At 37.3% G+C, this 23,637-nt stretch overlaps 1 protein-coding gene and 1 long non-coding RNA gene across 13 annotated transcripts in view; one reads left to right on the forward strand and one right to left on the reverse strand.

The window, feature by feature from the left end:
• Window positions 1–23,637, reverse strand: part of b3galt1b (beta-1,3-galactosyltransferase 1b) — a 370,673-nt gene that overhangs the window by 221,459 nt on the left and 125,577 nt on the right. For 8 of the 12 annotated variants that reach the window (XR_015500020.1, XR_015500017.1, XR_015500018.1 and 5 more), the window contains one exon: window positions 9,039–9,129. The gene's annotated coding sequence lies outside the window, so the exon portion shown is untranslated. The remainder of the gene's footprint in view (window positions 1–9,038; window positions 9,130–23,637) is intronic. The other 4 variants (XR_015500021.1, XR_015500019.1, XM_087268607.1 and 1 more) reach the window with 1 other exon arrangement.
• On the forward strand, window positions 1,001–17,880 carry LOC147835426 (uncharacterized). The gene is made up of 3 exons (XR_015500101.1): window positions 1,001–1,263; window positions 4,166–4,352; window positions 14,482–17,880. It is a non-coding gene; the product is annotated as an uncharacterized LOC147835426 (long non-coding RNA).

Genomic DNA, 23,637 nt, shown 5'->3' on the forward strand with positions numbered 1-23,637 from the left:
ATTAAATTAGCAAATAATCTAAATATTACGAATGTAAACATTAGGTGAGCAGGTTACATTGTAACCTGTGTCCTAACAACACACTCCGTGGCAAGATTTGCAGTGATTGCACCGGACAAAACACTACAGAAATTTAAATACAGCCATTCAGAAGCACAGAATAGTGCACTCACTGGACTCCAACAAACTGGTAAACTTTATAATCGAATAATACATATTAATCCTCTTTAAGAACATTAAATGTAGATGCTGAATCACTGTTGAGTTCAGAAGTTCAAGTTCAAACTGTTCATTTTATTTTCAAGATCTGCTTTCAGTATTATGGCAATACATGTCTGTGAAATGCCATTCAAGCTCACATTATTAGAATTTAACACTAAATAAAGCACATGAGGTGTACTCGAGGTGATAATCGCTTATTCTGTTGTTCACCTATGAAAAATAGAAGCCGTTTCTGAAATATTAAATTTTCAGGTGTTGGGACAAAAACTACTTTTAGTATGGAAAATATTTCCGCCATTGCTTTAAGATAGAAAACAGTTCAAATCAGCCTTTTAGGCTTGATAGTCAGGCACATTCCTGTTGGTGTCATCAATCTGGCAACCTGCGCATGTGTGGACTCGTCAGAGGAGGAGCCTAGTGAAAATGTGTTTTGATCCAGGAGTGCAATACCTAGTTCTACCACTTGGTGTCAAACTTACATACAGCACCTTTAATGTTGTTAAAATTAGTTAAAATAAAAGGTACATATATACGTACGTGCATATCAACTTGAAAACAGTTATCACAAAAATACACAAACGCATACAGTAAACATGCAAATGCACACATACATAAATGCGCGCACACACACACACACACACACACACACACACACACACACACACACACACACACACACACACACACACACACACACACACACACACACACACACACACACACACACACACACACACAATGTTTTGAGTTTATAGTGTGTGTGAAAGTCCATCAGTGTGTGATTGAGCTGAGATGAGTATTGCTGGTATGATTACAGTGAGCTTCTCTCTCTCTCTCTCTCTCTCTCTCTCTCTCTCTCTCTCTCTCTGAGCTCAGCGGTGCGTGTGATGAAAACGGCCGCCCATAAGCTCTGATTCAGCGTTTCAGATGGCCTTTATCTCCGAATGGTGTTGTTTACAGTGGCTGTGGAGGACGGATAACCTCTTTCCAAAGAAGAGTCGTTTTTGGAGGGAAACTGCAGTCTGGCACAAGCAGACACAGGTAAAACTAGCTGAAGAAAGTCAATAAAACTGAGTTACTCTCCAGTTGGATGCTAACCTTATTGGAACTGAAGCACTGCATGGTTTGAGGTAAACTGTAACCTGAGTTTTAAAAAGGCTAGAGGTGCATTCAAATAAAACCCTCGACTGTGCTGTTCTCTGTGCTATAAATAGAGTGTTTAGGGCACTGGAGATTTTACCTTTTTAGTCAATTATTTTAAATAAATTATAAATATATTTTAAAAATAAATCACATAACCACAAGGTTAAGGAAAAATGTTTTTATTTTAAAAATTATGTCAGAATTTATGCAAAACAAGGGAAATTATATTATATTAAATTATATTACATTATATTATATTACAATTATATTAATTATATTATATTATAATATATTATATTTATCATATTATTATATTATATTATATTATATTATATTATATTATATTATATTATATTATATTATATTATATTATATTATATTATATTATATTACAAAATAACATATATATTTTCATATGAAAAAATTATTATATATAAATAATTCTTTTAATTGCCAAAATACAGAAAATGGCAAATGCATATGGTTTAGTGTTATTGCACTCAAACTTTGGAAATCTCTACCACGTTCACTTCGTTCTGTTTATAATATCTCAGAATTTAAATCTTTACTTAAAACTCACTTGTTTTCTGAATGTTACACTTCTGATTTGATAAACTGACCACTTTGTTTGATCAACCTGTATCTGCATATTTGTCTCCCAGGTATTGTTTTATATTTCCAGTGTGTTATTTTTGACTTCTTATGCTTGTGAAATCTAATGTTGTCTTTACTTGATTATTTTTTCTTTCAATGTCTGTTTGTACTATCTCTTTATGTTACATTCTTTATAAAGTGTCCTTGAGCTCTGGAAAGTGGCTACATAATAAAAATTATTATTATTATTATTATTATTATTATTATTAAAAGTGTATTTATTGTATGTTTGGTAAAAATTTGGTAATGTGTACATGGAACTTAAGGCGCCTGTGTTATGGCACTTTGCTGCAATTTTAGTTTCCCCAAACAGGATAAGGTTAATAAGAGTATGTATTTCATATTTAGTTGTGAAGAACAATCTACAATAAAACTACTGCCCTATTTCTTTTTTTATTTAAAACGTTTCTTACATAAAAAAAAAATAAAATCATTTGAGAAAATCCAGTCTCTCTCATTCAAGTAGACAGGAACCGTATTTCCCTGAATAAAAATAGCTGAAAACATGACATGCTGTCGAGCGCACTTCTGATTATGATTTCACCAAATGATGCAGATTAACTTATTTTGACTGAAAAATAAGCTACATTATTCCACTTTCCTTTGTATGAAATATTTTGAGGTAGTGTTTATGTGTTCATATCTACTTCGGGTCACTCTCATTACCCAATCCACTATAAATTTCCAGAGAAATACACAAAAATACAGCAGTTTTCTGTTTCACGACTGGCAGAAAATATTTACAACCCTTAATTTTCTCAGTTTTACCACCAGCAGCTTAGGCTAAAAGCTTGTTTAGAACTATAAAAACACATCCACAGTCACTCCAACTAAATATCCTTAGTGTTTCAGGCCCGCAAGACAAGCGCACAAATTAAACAGAACAGAAAGTACCTCAAATTGAACTGCTGATATACTGGTAAAGCTAATTCTCATCTCATCACTGCAGAAATTCAGTCCTAATTCAGACTTATTAAAAATGCAGCGTTATTCTCCAGCGGCTCAAATAATAACATTTCCGACAGGATGGCGCACTGATGCTTCGCTTGATAGAGGAACATTGAGTTTGCAGTCATTTCGGCTAAATGGAGCCTATCGGCAGGACACGTCTTTTCAATGAAAGGACAAGTGCAGCAAGCCATTTCTCACTTTCTCTTTAGCTCCTCATTTTATTTCGCAGATAAAAGCCCATTTGGATGGCAGTGAGCCTATAACAAGTGACGGCGTCCCGCGTGGAGACTATGCATATTCACACGCTGCTGATGGTTCCCATTTCTGCTCAATTCCCTCCAGCTCGCCGAATGCACAAAAGCAAGCTTCTGCCATCATTAAACCCACACCTCATCATGCCTTCAGGAAGCAGACGCGTTTTCACTCAGGATGGACCCTTCGCTTGCTTTTTACCTTTGAAGTCCCAAATGGCTTCTTTCTGCTGCTTCCAATTTGGCTTTCAGACAGTCTGGCCTCTTGGCCTCGGCTGCGGGGCCCGATCAGACCCCTTCTTCCATCTTTGTTTCCCATCTCTCCAGTCTCTTAACTCTGGAACGGGATGCTTTTATCCTACCCTGACAATCCATGACCACCACAGCGCTCTGTGAAAGAGCCTTTTCAAGAAACAGTTCACTCAATAATAAAAATTCAGCTTGTATTTACTTGTGGTGATACAAACCGACCGGTCTGTGGAGCATAAAAGGAAAGAATCATGCAGCGACTTTACAATTCTTTGAAAGCTCTGTCATTTATTCACCCTTGTGATCTTCTAAATCAAGTGCTTTCCAAACAAAAGTATAACTCATTTAACTTCTACCATGCAATTTTGTTTAAAGATGTCTAATAGATGTCTAACAGATGTCTAAACATAGTTTAAAACCACTAGTGACCAAATGCATTTATACAAAGTAAAAATAGGGCTAAACAAGACTGAAGACAGGTCTAAACAGGCTACGTCTGTCAGTGTAAATCTAATAGATGTCTGAATATAGTCCAAATCTAGACTAATCATCAAATACAGTTAAACACAGCTAAGGCTAAGTTTGACCATGAAATCTAATAGATGTCTAAACACAGTCCAAATCTAGACCTGTCCTCAAATACAGCTAAACAAAGCTAAAACCCCTTCTTCCATCATTGTTTCCCATTTCTCCAGTCTCTTAACTCTGGAACGGGAGGCATTCATTTGGTCTGATTATCCATGACCATCACAGCCCTCAGTGAAAGAGCCTTTTCAAGAAACAGTTCACTCAATAATGAAAATTCAGCTTGCATTTACAAACCGAGCAGTCTGTGGAGCATAAAAGGAAAGAATCATGCAGCAACTTTACAATTCTTTGAAAGTACTGTCATTTATTCACCCTTGTGATCTTCTAAACCTAGCAAGTGCTTTCCAAACAAAAGTATATGTCATTTAACTCTCACCAAGCAATTTAGTGTTTTGAAAAGACGTCTAATAGATGTCTAAACATAGTCCTAATACAGACTAGTCATCAAATGCAGCTAAACAAGGCTAAAAATAGGGCTGAACAGGCCAGATCTATTAGAGAAAATCGAATAGATGTCTAAACATATTCCAAATCTAGACTAAGCATCAAATTCTGTCAAACACAACTAAACAAGGCTAAGTTTGACAGTGAAAATAATCTTATTGATGTCTAAACATATTCCAAAACTAAAATAGTCTTCAAATATAAGACTAAAAACCCCTCTTCCATCTTTGTTTACCATCTCTCCATCTCTTAACTATGACCACCACAGCTCTCTGTGAAAAAAAACCTTTTCAAGAACAGTTCACTCAGTAATGAAAAATCAGCTTGTGTTTACTTGTGGTGTTACAAATCGACCGGTCTGTAGAGCATAAAAGGAAAGAATCATGCAGCAACTTTACAATTCTTTGAAAGTTCTGTCATTTATTCATGTTTGTGATCTTCTAAACCAGGGGTCACCAACCCCGTTCCTGGAGAGCTACCTTCCTGCAGAATTCAGTCCCAACCCTGATCAAACACACCTGAAGCAATTATTAGTACCCAAAGCAGCACTTAAAAATTACAAACAGGTGTGTTTGGTCAGGGTTGCAACTAAAATCTGCAGGAAGGTAGCTCTCCAGGAACAGGGTTGGTGACCCCTGTTCTAAACCATGTGCTTTCCAAACAAAATTATAACTCGTTTACCTCCCACCAAGCAGTTTTGTTTAAAATATGTCTAATAGATGTCTAAAATAATCCAAAACTAGACTAGTCATCAAATGCCATTATACAATCCTTAAAACAAGGATAAACAAATATAACAAAGCTAATCAAGCCGAAGTCTGTAAGTGAAAATCTAACAGATCTAAACATAGTTCAAATCTGGACTAGTCACCAAATACAGTTCAACAAGGCTATAAAACCCTCTTCCATCATTGTTTTTCATCTCTTCAGTCTTTTAACTCTGGAACAGGATGCATTTATCCCACCCTGACAATCTATGACCACCACAGCGCTCTGTGAAAGAGCCTTTTCAAGAAACAGTTCACTCAATAATGAAAATCAGCCTGTATTTATCTGAGGTGTTACAAACCGACCGGTGTGTGGAAATCAAAGGAAAGAATCATGCAGCAAATTACGTCCATTTGGAGTTCTTTGAAAATTCTGTCATTTATTCACCCTCATGATCCTTTAAACCCAGGGTGTGCTTCCAAACAACTAACTCACTTATCTCCCAACAAGCAAATTTCTGTTCAACATACATCTAATATTTATAGTCCAGACTAGTCATCAAATGCAAGGCTAAAGATAGGGCTAAACAAGACTAAGTCTGTCAGTGAAAATCTAATAGACGTTTAAACAGTCCAATACTAGACTGATCATCAAATACAGCTAAACATGGCTAAAAAAAAAATCTTCTGTCACGCTTAATGCAAATTCCATTCAAAACATGATTAAAATCATAGGTAAGCCTGTCAGAAAAGATCTAACTGACATCTAAACATTGTCCAAATCTAGACAACTCATCAAATAAAGTTAAACAAAGCTAAACAAATTTTGGTTTAACAAAATCACTCTAGTTAAAACAAAAAATTGCACTTTAAGAAATAAGTTATTAGAACTTAGGAAATATTTTTAACATAAGTTGCCAAGTATATCACAAAACATACACTGTAAAAAAAAAAAAAAAAAAATCTATAATTAGGGTTTATTTCCAGCAGCTGGAAATTTACTGTAAAATGACGGACATTAAAATACAAAAATTTACTTAAATTTTAATTTCTGCTAAATTTCTGTAATTCAGCCTGTTATTTTACAGTAATTTTATGTAATTTAATGGCTGTTATTTTATTTATTTTTTTTTTTCTTGCAGCCAAGCTGCTGGAAATAAACCGTAAAAATTACAGATTTTTTTACAGTGTATGACATTTGACAGATGTCCTTTTTAAGGATATTTATACATCTTAATTAATATATTTTGTTTTAATAACACATGGGAATTAATCAAATTTAATTATTTGCAAATTAAGAAAATAATTGAAGTTAGCTCCAAAATTGTAAGCCATTAGAGTGTTAAATGAAAAAAAAAAAAGGATAATAACTTTAGAAATAATCTATGAATCAAAAAAGAAGATAATTTGACGTTATTGTTTATATATGTATATATACAGTTGAAGTCAGAATTATTAGCCCCCTTTTGATTTTGATTTTTTAAAAATATTTCCCAAACAATGTTTAACAGAGCAAGGAAATTTTCACAGTATGTCTGATAATATTTTTTTTTCTTCTGGAGAAAGTCTTATTTGTTTTATTTTGGCTAGATTAAAAGCAGTTATTAATTAAAAAAAAAAAAAAAAAAAAAAAACATTGTTGGGACAAAATTATTGGCACCTTTAAGCTAATTTTTTTTTCAATAATCTACAGAACAAACCATCATTATACAATAACTTGCCTAGTTACCCTAACCTGCCTAGTTACCCTTATTAACCTAGTTAAGCCTTTAAATGTCACATTAAGCTGTATAGAAGTGTCTTGAAAAATATCAAGTAAAATATTATTTACTGTCATCACAGCAAAGATAAAATAAATCCGTTATTAGAAATAAGTTTTTAAAACTATTATGCTTAGAAATGTGTTGAAACAATCTTCCCTCCATTAAACAGAAATTGGTGAAAAAATTAAACAGGGGCGCAAATAATTCAGGGGGGATAATAATTCTGACTTCAACTGTGTGTGTGCGTGTATGTATATATATATATATATATATATATATATATATATATATATATATATATATATATATATATATATATATATATATATATATATACATACACATACATACACACACACACACACACATCAATATTTCCTTTAGGTTCTAGAACATTCATGAAGGTTTTTAACAACCTTAAGTTAATCATGATGCAACTGTAATTTTGAGGTGAATGATCCATTAAATGTTTTTTTTTTATATGGGTTAATATTGTCTAACGCAAACACTCCCTCCAAAATGATTCTTGTTTTCCCCATTATTCTGCACTCTCCTTTTATACAATTACAGATTATCACATCTAGACTATATATTTTTATGTCCATCTATTTATTTGTTAAGCAGCCACACAATGAGCAGAATAATGTGCAGTCAGACGATCATTATTATAAAACAATCCCCTCCGGGACACCAGAGATCACATCGTTGAGGTTTATTTAATAATAATGATGGGCTGAATGTACATTACACATACCATACCAGGCTTCATCCACGTTTCGCCCCAGTCCGCAATCCATTATTCTCATTATTCTTCATTTAGCACACACATTTTGTAAAGCAGTTTCCTTAGTTATCCCAAGCAGCCTTATAACCGCTTTTTCTGTATTTCAGAAATGCAAACGTCAGCTTACCAGACCAGATGTTTAACAAAGATGTTGAGATTCATGATAGACATCCATAACAACACACGCAAAAAACTTGTATTATTAACAAGAAGTAAAGATGCAGTCTTTAACGTGCTTCTGAATGATGCGTAACTGGGGAAAATCAGTGTTAAACACTTCTGTCAACCACAGACAGCCCCCAAAAGTAAACGGCGCTGTGTTTTAGCCTAGTTTAAACAGCGGTGTTTGATTGGAATTACCTGGAGGCCTGGAATTGCTATTGATTTATTAAGAGATACTGTTAAAGGAATCGCGCCTAATGGAATTGAATTCGCGAAAGGAGTGAACCGCTGCTTATCTTCTCAGCCTCAGACACCTTTTTTTGGTCCCTGGGTGAAAGTACGTGTTCATGATCTTCCAAAAGTTCAATTACCTGCCACAGGAGCTGCCTGTGTAGTGGTAAATGTAGCTTGGATTAACTGTAGTTCTGCATAATGTGCACTATCCAAAGCTTATCAGCATAAAAATAGTAGCTGATTATATTAAAGCTATTTCAAGAGAGTCAAATTGTTTAACTCTTTCCCCACCAGGTTTTATTTATTTATTTATTTATTTTCTTGTCGGCTTAGTCCCTTTATTAATCCAGGGTCGCCACAGTGGAATGAACCGTCAACTTATCCAGCACATTTTTATGCAGCGGATGCCCTTCCAGCCACAACCCATCTCTGGGAAACATCCACACACTCATTCATACACAATTTAGCCTACCCAATTCACCTGTACCACGTCTTTGGACTGTGGGGGAAACCGGAGCACCCGGAGGAAACCCAAGCGAGCGCAGGGAGAACATGCAAACTCCACACAGAAACGCCAACTGAGCCGAGCCGAGTTCGAACCAGCGACAGCACTATCTACTGCCCCACTGCGTCGCCTTATTTTTTGATGTATGTATGTATGTATGTATGTATGTATGTATGTATGTATTTCGCCAGTCAGTATCAGTATTTTACACAACGGTATGTTTGGAGGGATGGTTGTCTACTATTACTGACCCAGTTTAAATGCTGCATCTATCACCTGTAGAGAAATCTACATATAAGTATGGCCGCATTTAGTCTTTAAAACGAATGCTACAGGATGGTATGATGTTGTTCATCTTTGGTTTACCAGCTGACCACTTACCTCCATTTAGAAGGCTTCTCTGCTCTTGCACGTTTCTCCAGTGGCTTGCCGTGTACGTCGGAGAATTTGAGACACAGAGTGGAGTTGACTGCTACAGTGGGGTTTGAGTCCAGCAAAGAACGGTTCCAGAAAGCATGTAAGACAAAAACAAAAGGCAAAAACTTAAACAAGTAAATAACGGGGTGAGAATGTGGTAAAACTTGAAAACATGGTAAAAATCAGGAGGCCACGAGGGCTTTTCTTTTTCTGTATTGCTTTTGAAAACATTGTCAGTATGGTTTAGGAAAGTGGGTGAGCGCTGTTTAATCTGTGATTTAGAAACACTATCAGTTGGGTTTAAGAGGAGGGTGGGTCAGTCGATCGGTCAGTCAGTCAGTCAGTAGCAGCAGCGGTGAGATCAGCAGGAGCGAATGGCACTCGCGAAAGAAATTTGAGATCTGAAAAAAAATGTACACAGCGGCCTCTGGTGGATTTGGAAAACAAAACAACAAGAAAAAAAAAAAAAAAAAAAAAAAAAAGAGTAGCTCCTGGGACGTATTTGGTGCTCTCCATAAATGTATATAGGGTATACATATATAGAATGAGCCTGGATTAGCTTTTTTGTTTTTAAAATTGGGTCATACCCATTAAGGGAGTTTCCAGCAAGAAATAACAAAACAGGATGGTGGTGGGAGATGGGTGTGAAATACGAGAGACTTGGTAGATGTTGAAAGCATGCATGGAAACTTAAAAAAAGTGGATTAATGGTAAGGATGCACTGTTTCATAAATGATAGAAAATACTGTCAATGGCAGAATTAAAGTTGCCTTTCAATTCCTATTCTAAAATTTGACTCCAATGTGGTAAAAATTAAGTAAATACACATCTCAGTGTTTTAAAAAACAACTTTTGATTGGTTGGTTGGTTGATTGATTGATGCAAACAGATATACACCAGTTTATTAGGTACACCTTACTAGTAACTGGTTGGACCCCCTTTTCCTTCAAAACTGACTTAATCCTTCGTAGCATATATTCAACAAGGTATTGGAAATATTCCTCAGAGATTTTTCTCCATATTGACATGATAGCATCACGCAGTTGCTGCAGACTTATTGGCTGCACATCCATGATGCAAATCTCCTTTTCCACCACATCCCAAAGGTGCCCTATTGGATTGAGTTCTGTTGACTGTAGAGGCCATTTGGGTACAGTAAACTCATTGTCATGTTCAAGAAAAAAATATGAGATAATTCGCGCTTTGACATGGTGCATTATCCTGCTGGAAGTAGCCATCAGAAGATGGGTACACTGTGGTCATAAAGGAATAAACATGGTAAGCAACACTACTTGACATGATGCTCATTTGATACAAATGGCCACAAGAAAATATCCCCCAGAGCATTACACCACCACCTGTCTGAACCATTGATACAAGGCAGGATGGATCCATGCTTTCATGTTGTTGACGCCAAATTCTGAACCTACCATCCAAATGTCACAGCAGATATTGAGACTCAAACCAGGCAACGTTTTTTTTCAATCTTCAATTGTCCAATTTTGGTGACCCTGTGTAATTTGTAGCCTCAGCCAACAATAATGCCACATTTAAAGTCACTTAAATCCCCTTTCTTCCCCATTCTGATGCTCGGTTTGATCTGCAGCAGATCGTCTTTACCATGTCTACAAGCCTAAATGAATTGAGTTGCTGCCATGTGATTGGCTGATTAATTGAGAAATTTGTGAGAAATTAATGAGAAATTTGCGTTAACAAGCAGTTGGACAGGTGTACCTAATAAAGTGGCAGGTGAGTGTATAAATATAAAATTATAAAAAAAATAAATAAATATATACATTTAATAATATTGACTTAACTTATACAGTAAGAATAGCGTTGGCACTGATGGAGGTTGAATTATGCTGCATTTTTATTTTTTTTCCAAATATAGCGAGGCGGTTATATTTTTTAAATTTGTTTAGGATATGGCTTTTTTCCTTAATGCCTGTCCTGTTTTCAAAATAATTGTCTTATATACAAAGTATAGAAAAAACTTAATTATTAAATATTGTAAAATTAATATGAATTATTGTCATCTCACTAGTAAATGTTGTGGCCAATCAAATGCAGCCTGGGGCATGCATATTAATGATCCCATGTGGTATGTCAGTCTGTTTTTGTTCTGATTGACCTGGTTTACACTGGGATTTTACACTCACAGTATTTCAATTACAGTATGTATCCATGTATTCCGACTACTATTATTCAACTGCCTAGGTTTATCCACTATAGGTATAATCAAACCACAATTTTTTAAACCTTTTCACAAAAACAGAAGTAAGAAAATACATCTCAGGAGAGGTGTTCGAGTATTACCGCTGCTATAAAGCTTTTGTTTGACGAAAAAAATGCATTGTTGCATTATGACACACTCCACTATTGCTCGCTAAAAACATCAGCTTGTTAGAAGTAAAACGACACTGCTTAAACCTGCGAAGGCACTGTCACGCTCCTGAAAAATGACGTGTAGTCAGAGGCTTCGCTACCTTTAGTTTGTTTCTCCAGTCTCAAACCACATGAGGCAGAAAACAGTTTACCTGGAGATCAGAAAGTGTTGTTCTCATTAGGGATGAAGATAGTCAGTGAAGCCCCGGTCCTCACCAACAGCTCATTTGTCAAAATGTGCCTGCATTTAGCAGACTTTCAGCAAAAATAGAACCATAATTGCATCAATTAGCAACAGAATGGGGAAAAAAACAGAAGCAGCAGTTTGGTGTGGAGATAAATGCTGGTGCGCAGGATGGAGAGCATTTGCCATACTGGTCCTAACACATCCCAAATTATAGGAAGAGTGCTCCAAAAATGAGTAATTTTAGCTTTCTGTCCTCACTGACTGTAAGAGCGAGCTTCTTTGAAGATACTCTCCGAAGTGGATAAATCTGAAAATGCGGTTTTCTTATGGACTGTGAAAATGATGACTCTTGTTTTGTTACGTGATGCATATCGCACGCACAGATCTACGGTTTTACCTGCTTCGCTGCGCCTGCCGTCCATAGTGTTGTTAAAAATAAATGTTGCTTTGTACAGTTTTCATATTACATTCCAGCAGAGATGACAGAAAATTGCTATCCTGCGGCAACATACGAGAGGAATTGCTCTTTAGATTGTGCCAGAAGAATTTATAAGGTCTGGTCTCGCTGTAATGTACATCTATGTGAGCTTTTTTTTATTGTTGTACATAATATTGTATCCAGAAGAAGCTTGGACAGAGAGTGTATCTTCAAGTGTATCCAGATTAATGCAGTGAAAATTTGATGAGACGATCTAAAAACAACACAGTAAAAGTGACTCATATACTTCATATTTCAATGTATAATTGAAGGCAATAGGGTATATGTCGAAGCATGCTAATAGGACTTTTAATTTGCCAGTAACCTGGGCTAACCGCTTCCGGTGAACTGAATGGCATTGTAAAATCGGTGCGTTTAAGGTCTGTTTTCTTTAAAAATCAGATATCTCAACTGGCTAAGTGATATCCAATATAAAGTGGGTATCAGATTGTACAAAAAGCACCGCATTAAATTACATTTTTCCCCGCCATGTCTTTATAATATGAGTATTTATTTTACCCTAGTATATTTAATAGAGCTTCTGGGCTAACTTGCCGATATGGACAGGCGCGTGCGAGTAGACGGCTTTTTGTTTCGTTTTATGCTTGAGCAACTAAATAAATGCCAAAGTATAAAATGGAAAAAAGCTCACAATAACAGGTCACCGGAAGTTTGTCAGTATGGGAACAACACTAGCTCGGCATAAACCCTATTAGCCTTCCTGTGAAATTTAAATTATTTGTAAAATATTTCCAAAGTGATGTTTAACAGTGAAAGGGAATTTTCACAGTGTTTCCTCTAATATGCTTTTGGGTTTAAAGAAAGTCTTATTTCTTGTATTTTGGTTGGAACAAAAGCAGTTTTTAAAAGTTGTTATTATTTTAACTAGTTTTAAAATCAATATTGTTAGCCTGTTTTTCCCTGTTGTCTACAGAACAAACCACTGTTACACAATTATTTGCCTTATAACCCTACCTTGCCTAATTAACCTAGTTAAGCCTTTAATTAGCACTTTAAGCTGAATACTATGCCAAATTACTAACATATTATGTACTGTCATCATGCCTCATCACAGTACAGAAACCGCATTAGTGAAAATAACCAACGATTTACTCTTAGCTGCTGACAAAGGGTGGATCTTGCTATTAGTTTTACTCGATCTTAGTGCCGCATGACACCATTCACCACAATATCCTCATAGACCACTAAAATTCTACAGGTGTCCAGGGACAGGCTCTACAATGGTTTAAGTCATACTTAGCTGACCATTGCCAGTTTGTGAATATTAATGGACAGCCTTCACAAGTCAGCTTAGTAAAGTATGGGGTGCCTCAAGGATCAGTTTTAGGTCCTTTGCAGTTTGCAATATATATGCTACTCCTGGGAGACATTATTAGAAGACATGAGATCAGCTTTCAGTGCTATGCAGATGATACTCAAATATATATTTCAACTAAACCTGATGAGACGTCTGAACTGTCTAAGCTAACTAAATGTATTAAAGATGTTAAATACTGGATGACCAACAATTTCTTTCTCTTAAACTCAGACAAAACAGAATTATTACTTATTGGGCCTAAATCCTGTACACAGCAAATCTCACAACTCAACCTGCAATTAGAGAGATACAAAGTTAGCTTTAGCTCTACTGTAAAAGATCTGGGCAGCATATTAGACAGCAATTTAACCTTTGAAAATCCTATATCCCATGTCACAAAAACTGCCTTCTTTCATCCGAGAAATATCGCTAAATTACAAAGTATGCTGTCCATCTCAGATGCAGAAAAGCTAGTTCATGCTTTTATGACTTCTAGGCTGGATTACTGTAATGCATCCTCTATTAACACACTTCAGCTAGTACAAAATGCAGCAGCCAGAGTTCTTACCAGGTCTAGAAAAATATGATCATATCACCCCAATTTTATTCTTCTTACACTGGCTGCCTGTTAAGCTTCGTAGTGAATTTAAAATATTGCTTCTTACCTATAAAGCTCTAAATAATCTAGCTCCTGTTTATCTAACCAACCGTCTGTCTCGCTACAATCCAACCCGCTCTTTAAGGTCTCAAAACTCAGGGCTTCTGGTAGTACCTAGAATAGCAAAGTCAAGTAAAGGAGGTAGAGCCTTCTCATTTATGGCTCCTAAACTTTGGAATAGCCTTCCTGTTAATGTCTGGGGCTCAGACACACTCTCTCAGTTCAAAACTCGATTAAACACCTATCTGTTTAGTAAAGCATACACTCAGTGCATCACTTAGCGGTATGATACATGAATGTGCCAGATTTTTGCATCTCGTTTATATACACTATGAACAGCAGCTACGCTAATTGTTCTCTTTATTCTCTATTTCCACCTAGGAATACTCATCCCAAGGCCCTCAGACTATGCAGCGCCACTGATTCGATCCAAGACCAGCGACGAGATGATCCCAAGGTTTCCATAATTCTGGACCAGGCCATATCCTTAGCAGCTGCTGTGGTGGTCATGGAGGAGTGGAGAGCATGAGTCTGATTCCTGTGACGCTCTGGGGACAGACGAGTCTTTCTGACCTCCAGGTTCTCCAGCGCCTAGACTGCAGCTCTGCACAAGACGTTTGGCCAACGGAAAAATGGTCATGCCCAACTAAGCCTGGTTTCTCTCTAGGTTTTTAATTCTTCATTTTCGCCAATTGGTGAAGTTTTTTCCTCGCCACTGTCGCCACTGGCTTGCATGGTTCGGGATCTGTAGAGCTGCGCATCGATGGATTTGCTCTTCAGTGTTTGGACTCTCAGTAGTGATTATTAAACCACACTGAACTGAGCTAAACTGAACTAAACTTAAACCCTAAAAACTGAACTGACACTGTTTCAATTCACTATAATCTTATATGTGAAGCTGCTTTGACACAATCCACATTGTAAAAGTGCTAAACAAATAATGGTGAATTGAATCATTGCAAAGAAAATAGAAATGAGTTATTACTCTAACTTTAAAACTGTGTTGAAAAGATCTCCGTTAAACAGCACTTGGAAAATATTTTCAGATTTTTACTTCAGCTATACACTTACTTTATTAGGTACATGGTCACTTTATTAGGTACACCTTACTAGTACCAGGTTGGACCCCCTTTTGCCTTCAGAACTGCCTTAATCCTTTGTGGAATATATTCAACAAGGTACTGGAAATATTCCTCACAGATTTTGCTCCATATTGACATGACAGCATCACACAGTTGCTGCAGATTTGTTGGCTGCTCGCCCATGATGCGAATCTCCCGTTTTACCACAAATGTGCTCTAATGGATTGAGTTCTGGTGATTGTGGAGGCCATTTCAGTACAGTGAACTCATTGTCATGCTCAAGAAACCAGTCTGAGATGATTCATGTTTTATGTCATGGTGTGTTATCCTGCTGGAAGTACCCATCATCTCATATTATATTATACTGAGGTAATAAAGAGATGGACATAGTCAGCAACAATATTCAGGTAGGCTGTGGCGTTGACAAGATGTTTAATTGCTACTAATGGGCCCAAAGGGGGCCAAGAAAATACCCCCCCCCCCCCACCATTACACCACCACCAGCAGACTGAAGCATTAATTAAGGCAGGATATATTTTTTCATGTTGACACCTATTGGTGGTTTTAGTAGTTTTCCATTTATGCATGACAGGTATAAATCAAAAAAGATTACAAGAACAAAATGCTGATCAAAATATTGTATAATTAACATGATCAAGTAATATAATTATTCAATAGTGTAACTTCTGGTGATTCAAATGTATGAGATCCACATAACATCAAACTTCTGTTGTATATATATATATATAAAAAAAACCTCTATAGACTGCTGTGCTATTTTTGTTCAGCATTATTATATCTTTATTAGTGTGCCGTATGGCATTGGGTTCTGCTGTGGTAAAAGTACATATGTACATCTGCAAAAAACAGTGCTTGCTAATTTTGCTCAAGTTCATGGTTTATTTATGCACATATGTCTTAATAAGAAGAAACTCAATGCCTCCAACCTCATAATGAGAAGTTTTATTCTAACCACACAAGTTTGTGGTGTTATTTCAAAATGTTTTCCACTGAATACTGAATTGGTGAACTGTGTTGGTAATGATGTGTAAAGATGGCTATATCTCGTTATAATATCAGACCCTGAGAACTGGAATTTCATGAGACAAGACCACAAGCATTGCTATGCAATAAAACAATAATCTTTCTAGTGTGAGTAACAGACCTGCAAAAGAGCAAGTTCTTCAACTGCCTGAGTTATCCATTATGTGTCCCCCTCTCTGCCACCCCCTTCACTTCTTCACTCAGAGCTCAGGTCACTGACATTCCACACCTAATCTTCATCCTCTTCATATGGAGTATCCTGTGAATCTATAGCTTTAATGCCGAGTTCAGACTGCATGATTTTCAAAGTAGTCGTGTCACAGATGTTTTCACACTGCATGACTATCTGGTTTAGCGTTTCGTCGCTGCTTTGTTTACACTGCAAGATGGATCGGCGACAGAGACTTTCATATTGCATGACTTTACTATTGGAAGAATCGCCAACAAACCTCCACTAGTTTTTCCTCCATTTCATGGGTACAAATAAACCGAAAAAGAGCGCTTTTAACTTCTCCCTCAGCCTCCCGCTGGCCTGCAGCAGGTATACACACACACGCACACAAGTGAATGCCGCTCTCTCATTGGCTGTGGGCAATGGCTGATGTTATTTTCAGTCAAAACTCAATTCACACGGCATGATTTGAATCGCCGACAGCTCCAGATATTTAGCACGCCAAATATCTCGCAGGCATCGGCGACTCATCGGCGATTCTCTCAGATCGCGTCTTTGATGGTTCATACTGTGTGATTGTCACTCACGTGCACGAGCAGCGATTTGCCTGTGATTTCAGGCATTTGTCGGCGATTTCTCAAAACCTGTCGGCCAGCCAAAATCGGGGCTAAAATCACGCAGTCTGAACTAGGCATAACTTGCGTGTTTGGAATCATTTTAAATGTCTCTGTGTGACTGGTAAATGATCTTAATTTTGCAGTAGTCACTTGTATTATGATAATTATTGTCTGAGTTTGGGGAAAGTACTACTGAAATGTGAAATTGTCTGTCAATTATAAACTTTTTACTCCAGTTGGTGATTAGTTTTTGGTTTAACATATGACCAGACTGAGATCTCAGTGAAGCTTTATTATCTTTAATTTATGGCTTTTTGCTCTAAGTTAAGTATTTAAAGGAAATCAGGGCTCGAAATTGCGACCATTTAGGTCGCATATGCGCCCGAAATTTTATCTATGCGACCTCAAAATATATTTGGGAGCATCTCTGCGAGTGCTTAAAATTGTTGTGTGCGACCAGTTTTTACTGTAAAATGTTCACCACATGCGCGGATTCGGGAGACATTCACGCAGAATGCATCTTTAAGCTGTTTGTCTGCACTTGGAACATGAAACGCAGCGCTCGGGATTGGTTTAAAACAGTTGTCATGTCAACTTGCTGCAGTAAACAAAGGCAAGTCCATAATGCTTGCCCCGCCTTCGCGCTCTTCTTATTGGCCCACCACTGCTCTAGCACTGAACGTGAATGATTGGTTAATATCAGCTGTCAATCACTCAGTCAGTGCCTTCTGGTTTGGGATGACAGAAAGAGCTACTACCGCGAAAAACTGTAAAGCGCTTAAGATGAGAATGAAGATAACACTGACAGATTTTGTTTTAGAAACCATGGCATCTAAAGTTACAAATAAAGACACATCTTACTAGTGACCATGTGCTGAATGTTAATCCACCACCTACACTTTTAGAAGAGTGGATAAGACTTCCATTGGCTTCAAGTCCGCTATGAAAAGTCTGTGGAATGGAGTTTTCAGGTAACTGTTATCCACATCTAGCACGAGAGCTTCTGTTTAATCCTTCATATAATCGCCAGATGCTGTCCGCCTTGCAAGGGGCAGCTATATGTCAAATTTAACACCACGTACACCATCGCAAACGGGCTTACACTGAGTAAACTAATATCGCTACTCCTAAAAAGACCGGTATTGCTATTAACATGACGTATGCATATAATAAGGTACAGTATATGTCAAAAGCATCAGTGCAATATCAGACACCACACGTGAGAACAGCACAGTTGTACCGTTAACAGATTCATTCAAGCAGTGCGTGCAGGGCCGGTGAGCGGTCCGTGTATGCTTTGGTCACTCAGTTATGTTATAAAATCTATTTTCTTGTGATAACGGGATTTCGTTGAGACATATTTTTCTCACGGTTGCATATATATATATATATATATATATATATATATATATATATATATATATATATATATATATATATATATATATATATATATATATATATTTTTTTTTTTTTTTTATTATTATTATTTTTTTTGCTTGTTAGTTTGATTAGTGTTAATTTCAAATGCAATAAATATGTTTGTATAAAATTGGTGCTCATAATTGGTGGGTGCGACTAAATTTTGGCTGATGCGCCTACATTTTTAAAGTTAGGAATACCGGTGCTACCAAGCAAAAAGGTTAATTTCGAGTCCTGGAAACGTGTAAACACATCATTGGGATCTTGTAGCCAAGACACCCCGTTACTCTCTGAGATGTCTATGCTGCAACATAGCTACTTCTTGGGTCAGGTATGCATCTCTAACTCTTTGATTTATCTTAGAGTAATGGATGTTGTATTTTTACAGTATCATCTGTGAATTTGCTTTCTGATTGTTTTATTATGTAATAGGCATTGCAGATTTTTACCTGACAAATAAAATGTTAAGTTTTGATTCATTCTGAACTCTCTTGAAATCTTTAATATCCAGTAGATTAAGTGGAGTATGCGCTACTTTAATGATTCGACATGATTAGACTTTCGATTCTAGAGACACATTTGACTGTAGGAAGCCGTTTTGACACAACAGCATGGAGATCTTTAATAATCTAATCACTGAAATCAGCAAGTTGTATGGAAGTGGCTAAATCTACTACTTTTCAGGATCAGTGAGCAGTTTGCAACCTGACTATTTAAGTAACCCTACATCCTCTGACTAACTTCAGTGTCGACATGCTGTTCGTGAGAAGACACGCAAACCTGGGGTGTGAAACTCTGAGCGGCGTCAGGTCCCTAATGAACGTATAACTAAAGAGTATAGGAACAAATATAGATCTAAATTCTAATTTGAGTCATAAATGATGAATGTGATCTGCTCGTACAATTAGAAATATAGTCTAAATTTGACAGTCACTTTATAGTCACTTAAAATTAGAGTTGGATTAAATTTGGAGCTGAAAAACAAATTCAAATAAATTCTAATAAACACATTTTTTTTCCAAAGCACTAAAAAAGGCTTATATGTGCATTTAACCTTTGACCAAGCTGTTAGTTCCGTCACTGGAATAGACAATAGCCCCTTTCACACATACAGACCTTTCCGGAAAATTACCGGCAATTTTCCGGAAAGGTTGTATGTGTGAACAGGTCCTTTTTGAAAATACCGGTAAATTCGTTCTGGCTATTTTCCGGAAAGAGAAGTTGTAACATTACCGGCAATTTGCCGGAATGCTGCGCTGTGTGAACGCAGAAGGAATATTTCTGGAATAAGCGCGTGCACGTCTAGAACGTGCTGACGTAAGACTTCTGCTTTAGCCAATCACAACAGTCAGACGCATTTACGTCCGCGCGGTTTGTGAGAATAAAAGCCTTTGAATATTTTTCCAGACGCATTTAGCTGCTAGAAGTTAGTCAGATAACGTTTATATGTTCTCCTTAATGCCAACTGTGCAAATAATCATCGATAAGATGCTTATGATAAGTCGTTGTTTGTTTACCTTCAAGCTTTGCGTGTGCCCATGAAACAGCCTGTGAGCGGCAGCACACGCACATATTATGAACATCTCGACATGCGAATATGATCCTGTAAAAGTTGTTTACAATATTGATCATCAAAAGAGTTTGTAATTTAGTCAAATGTTTACAAATACAAGCGCAGCCGTTTAAAGCTTTTTTATGGTGAATGATGTCAGAATTTACCGGTATTTTGGAATGGATGTGTGAATGCTCTTTTCCGGAAAATTTCCGTAACGTCCTCGCCTGTGTGAACAGCGCTTTTTTGAACATACCGGTAAAGTCGTTCCGTACATTTTCCGGATATTTTCCGGTATCACTGTGTGAAAGGGGCTAATGTGTGTGTTTTGTATAGATTTCTATTCAAGTATATTCAAGTATAATGACACATAAGAGCAATCTATATAAAATAGACCCCTTGGCAACTACAAACTACGTTTACATGTAATTTAAAATGATCACACACTATTTCACTGCAAATTGCATGGTGACATTACCACTAGCCACAGACACTGGTTAGTTTATACTGAGCGTAATGCAGCAATCAATTGAGAAGAGCATTCAGAGGAAATAACAGAGCCACTAAAAGCTAATCTTTACAGCGAGGCGTCACGACCAGCGGTAAATCAAATCAGCGGGCTGTTAAGGGTCATCTACTACACATCTGACTGATAAACCTGCGGCTTGAGCAGAGTCAGGCCCCAGGCTGCAAATGCAGAAACCCAGAGTGCACCATCACAAGCCAAAGATAACAAGCTGTATTTCAAACCCTCGCAGCTCCAGCGCTGGACCGTTTGAGGATGATTCTGGCTTACAGCGAAACATATGTCACTGCCGACGAGTAGGACTGGGCGATATGACAAAAATCTCACATCCTGATAATGTGATATATTTCACTATATAGTACCACTTCTGTAAATTCAATCAATTAATTGATTGTATAGAATAAAAAAAGGACTATTTCTTTTTACATTTTAAAGTGTATACTCAGGTAATCTTATTTTTCACAATTTAGAAATGTATATGTTTGATTAAAATGCAGAAATATAACATGAATAATAATAAAAAAGATAGATATTAGAGGTGTGAAAAGGCACCTATCCCGCAAGACAAGACTGGGTTCACAAGAACGAGAAATTATTAAAGATTTTTATAAATCCTCAATGATAAAATATATATTTAAAAATAGTCTTATTCAACGAAAACAAAACACATATGTATGAAATGTTTGTGTATTTTGAGATCAACTTGACTTTATGTAATAAAACTTGTGTTTTATTAAAACTATATGCTGTAATAAACATGTAAACACTGCTACAAATGTTTTTCCACAAATTCAACTCACAGCAAGTGCTTAACAAATGTAATTATATATAAATAAAGATAAATTATAACTAGGGTTGGGTACCGAAACCCGGTGCCATTATAGCACCGGTACTTTTGTAACCGGTATATACCGGATCAAATTAGCATATGAATTTCGATGCCTAATTTCGGTGCCACTGGTGCTGTGAAAAGGACATAAGAAGCATCAAAGGGGTGCATCAAAGGCACACACAGGCGTTGTTTCAAACCATCTCAAACGTTCATTCATTAATTTTTTTGTCGGCTTAGTCCCTTTATTAATGCGGGGTCACCACAGCGGAATGAACCACCAACTTATCCAGCAAGTTTTTACGCAGCGGATGCCCTTCCAGCCACAACTGTTCTCTGGGAAACATCCACACACACATTCACACAATACGGACAATTTAGCCTACTCAATTCACCTGTATCGGATGTCTTTGGACTGTGGGGGAAACCGGAGCACCCGGAGGAAACCCACCCGAAGGCAGGGAGAACATGCAAACTCCACACAGAAACGCCAACTGAGCCGAGGTTCGACCCAGCGACCTTCTTGCTGTGGGGCGACAGTAGGCTTGGGCGGTATTACGGTATTATGGTATACCGCGGGATCTAAAAATAGCAACGGTGTCAGTTTCAATACCGTTATACCGTCATATAATATTAAATATCCTTTATTTAATGCCTACAAAAACGTATGTGTGGTTGTCATCACGGGACAGTGTGGAGGAGAGAGAGAGAGGAAGAGGGAGGGGGAGAGGGTGAGAGGGAGGGGGGAAAAGGGGCAGGGAGAGGTGACGTGACGAGTCGTGCTTCAAAGTGTCCTGCAGTTTGGCAGTATTTACGGTTTTGACTGAACAGAAGGGAGACGTGGTTAATATGAACGAGAGGTCTGCATTAGAGCTAAAGATCTTTGCCCGAACCCGGCGAGACCTGAAAAAAATCCAAATCCCTGCATTAAAATCCATACCTGCAAAGTTGAAGCAAATGATGACGAAGTAGTAAAAAAAGAGAATTTTGACGGCGGTCAAGCCAGTCACTAGCTCAGAAAGAGCGGTTATTCCAGCCGCAGGTATCTCGCGATCGCTCATACACTGCGTATTACGGTAGAGCCCTAAACCGCAAGCTGACAGGTAAAAAGAAGAGGCCATTCGCTACACTGAAACTGCTATCATGGAAAATTAAATAGATGTTCCTGACTGGTAGAAGATGAACAAACAATCCTACCAAAAACTTGCAAAATCAGCCAGATCAGAACTCTGCATCTCGACCTGTAGCCGCAGGAAAGGGTGTTTTAGCTGCTGGACGCACCATGAGTGAGAGACTGCACTAAAGCCAGTGGATTTAATAATGTTCCTCCACAAACACACGTAGACTAGTCTTGGTGAGTAAAGGGTTTTTAAATTATAAATAAATATTAATTAAACCATATAATCATAATGTAGACCGAGTATACAGGCTAATGGTGGCATTATTCTTTTAATATTCAGCTTCACCGCCGCCCTAATGCCAGATTGTGAATAGAAGTGGAGAAACATCTTGCACAACCTTTATCTTAATTTCGTTACTGCCAAAATACCCGTCATCATTTAGAGTTTATTTTAATTTGATTTCTAAAGCAAGATTTCTTTTCAAAAAGCTAAGTGCATGTACCTAGACCTATAGAGTGCTGAGATGTTACAGAGGACTTATTTTATTTCTTTGTTCCAACTTCCAAGTGGCCTATAGTCTATGTTTGTTACGAATAAATGATGTTAAAACATATAAATGAATCATTCTTGAAAAAATGTAATAGAGCTGTATGCTTGAGCACATTTGAATAATGTCGGGCTGTAAACGGGATCGGGCTTTATAAAGCTGTCAATCAAAATGTACCTGTCAGACTCGGGACCTATCGGGTATAATTTTTATGGCCCGATGACAGCTCTCTGCATTCCCGCTGCTGTTCCGCGGGAGCCGGCCAGATATCTTACAGTGTGGGAGTAAATTTCTGAATAAATCGCGGGAGAGATGTGTGTGTGTGTGTGTGTGTGTGTGTGTATGTGTGTGAGAGAGAGAGAGAGAGAGAGAGAGAGAGAGAGAGAGAGAGAGAGGTGCTGTGCGTCGCTTGGCGCTCTCTCTCTCTCTCTCTCTCTGACCGCGAGCCTAAGGTCGCATATAAGGTATTCAGTTTCTGAATGGTTTAGGCTCAAGTCAACAGTTTGGTGACGCTGTCTGAGCCTTACGTCATAATTTTTTTTTATTACGCCGGTAATACCGGATACCGGGGTAAAATATGGAGGCGGTTTGACGGTATCAAAATTTGGATACCGCCCAAGCCTAG

The sequence above is a fragment of the Danio rerio genome, chromosome 9 (assembly GCF_052040795.2).
Source record: "Danio rerio strain M-AB ecotype USA chromosome 9, GRCz13ab, whole genome shotgun sequence".
Lineage (NCBI taxonomy): Eukaryota > Metazoa > Chordata > Actinopteri > Cypriniformes > Danionidae > Danio > Danio rerio.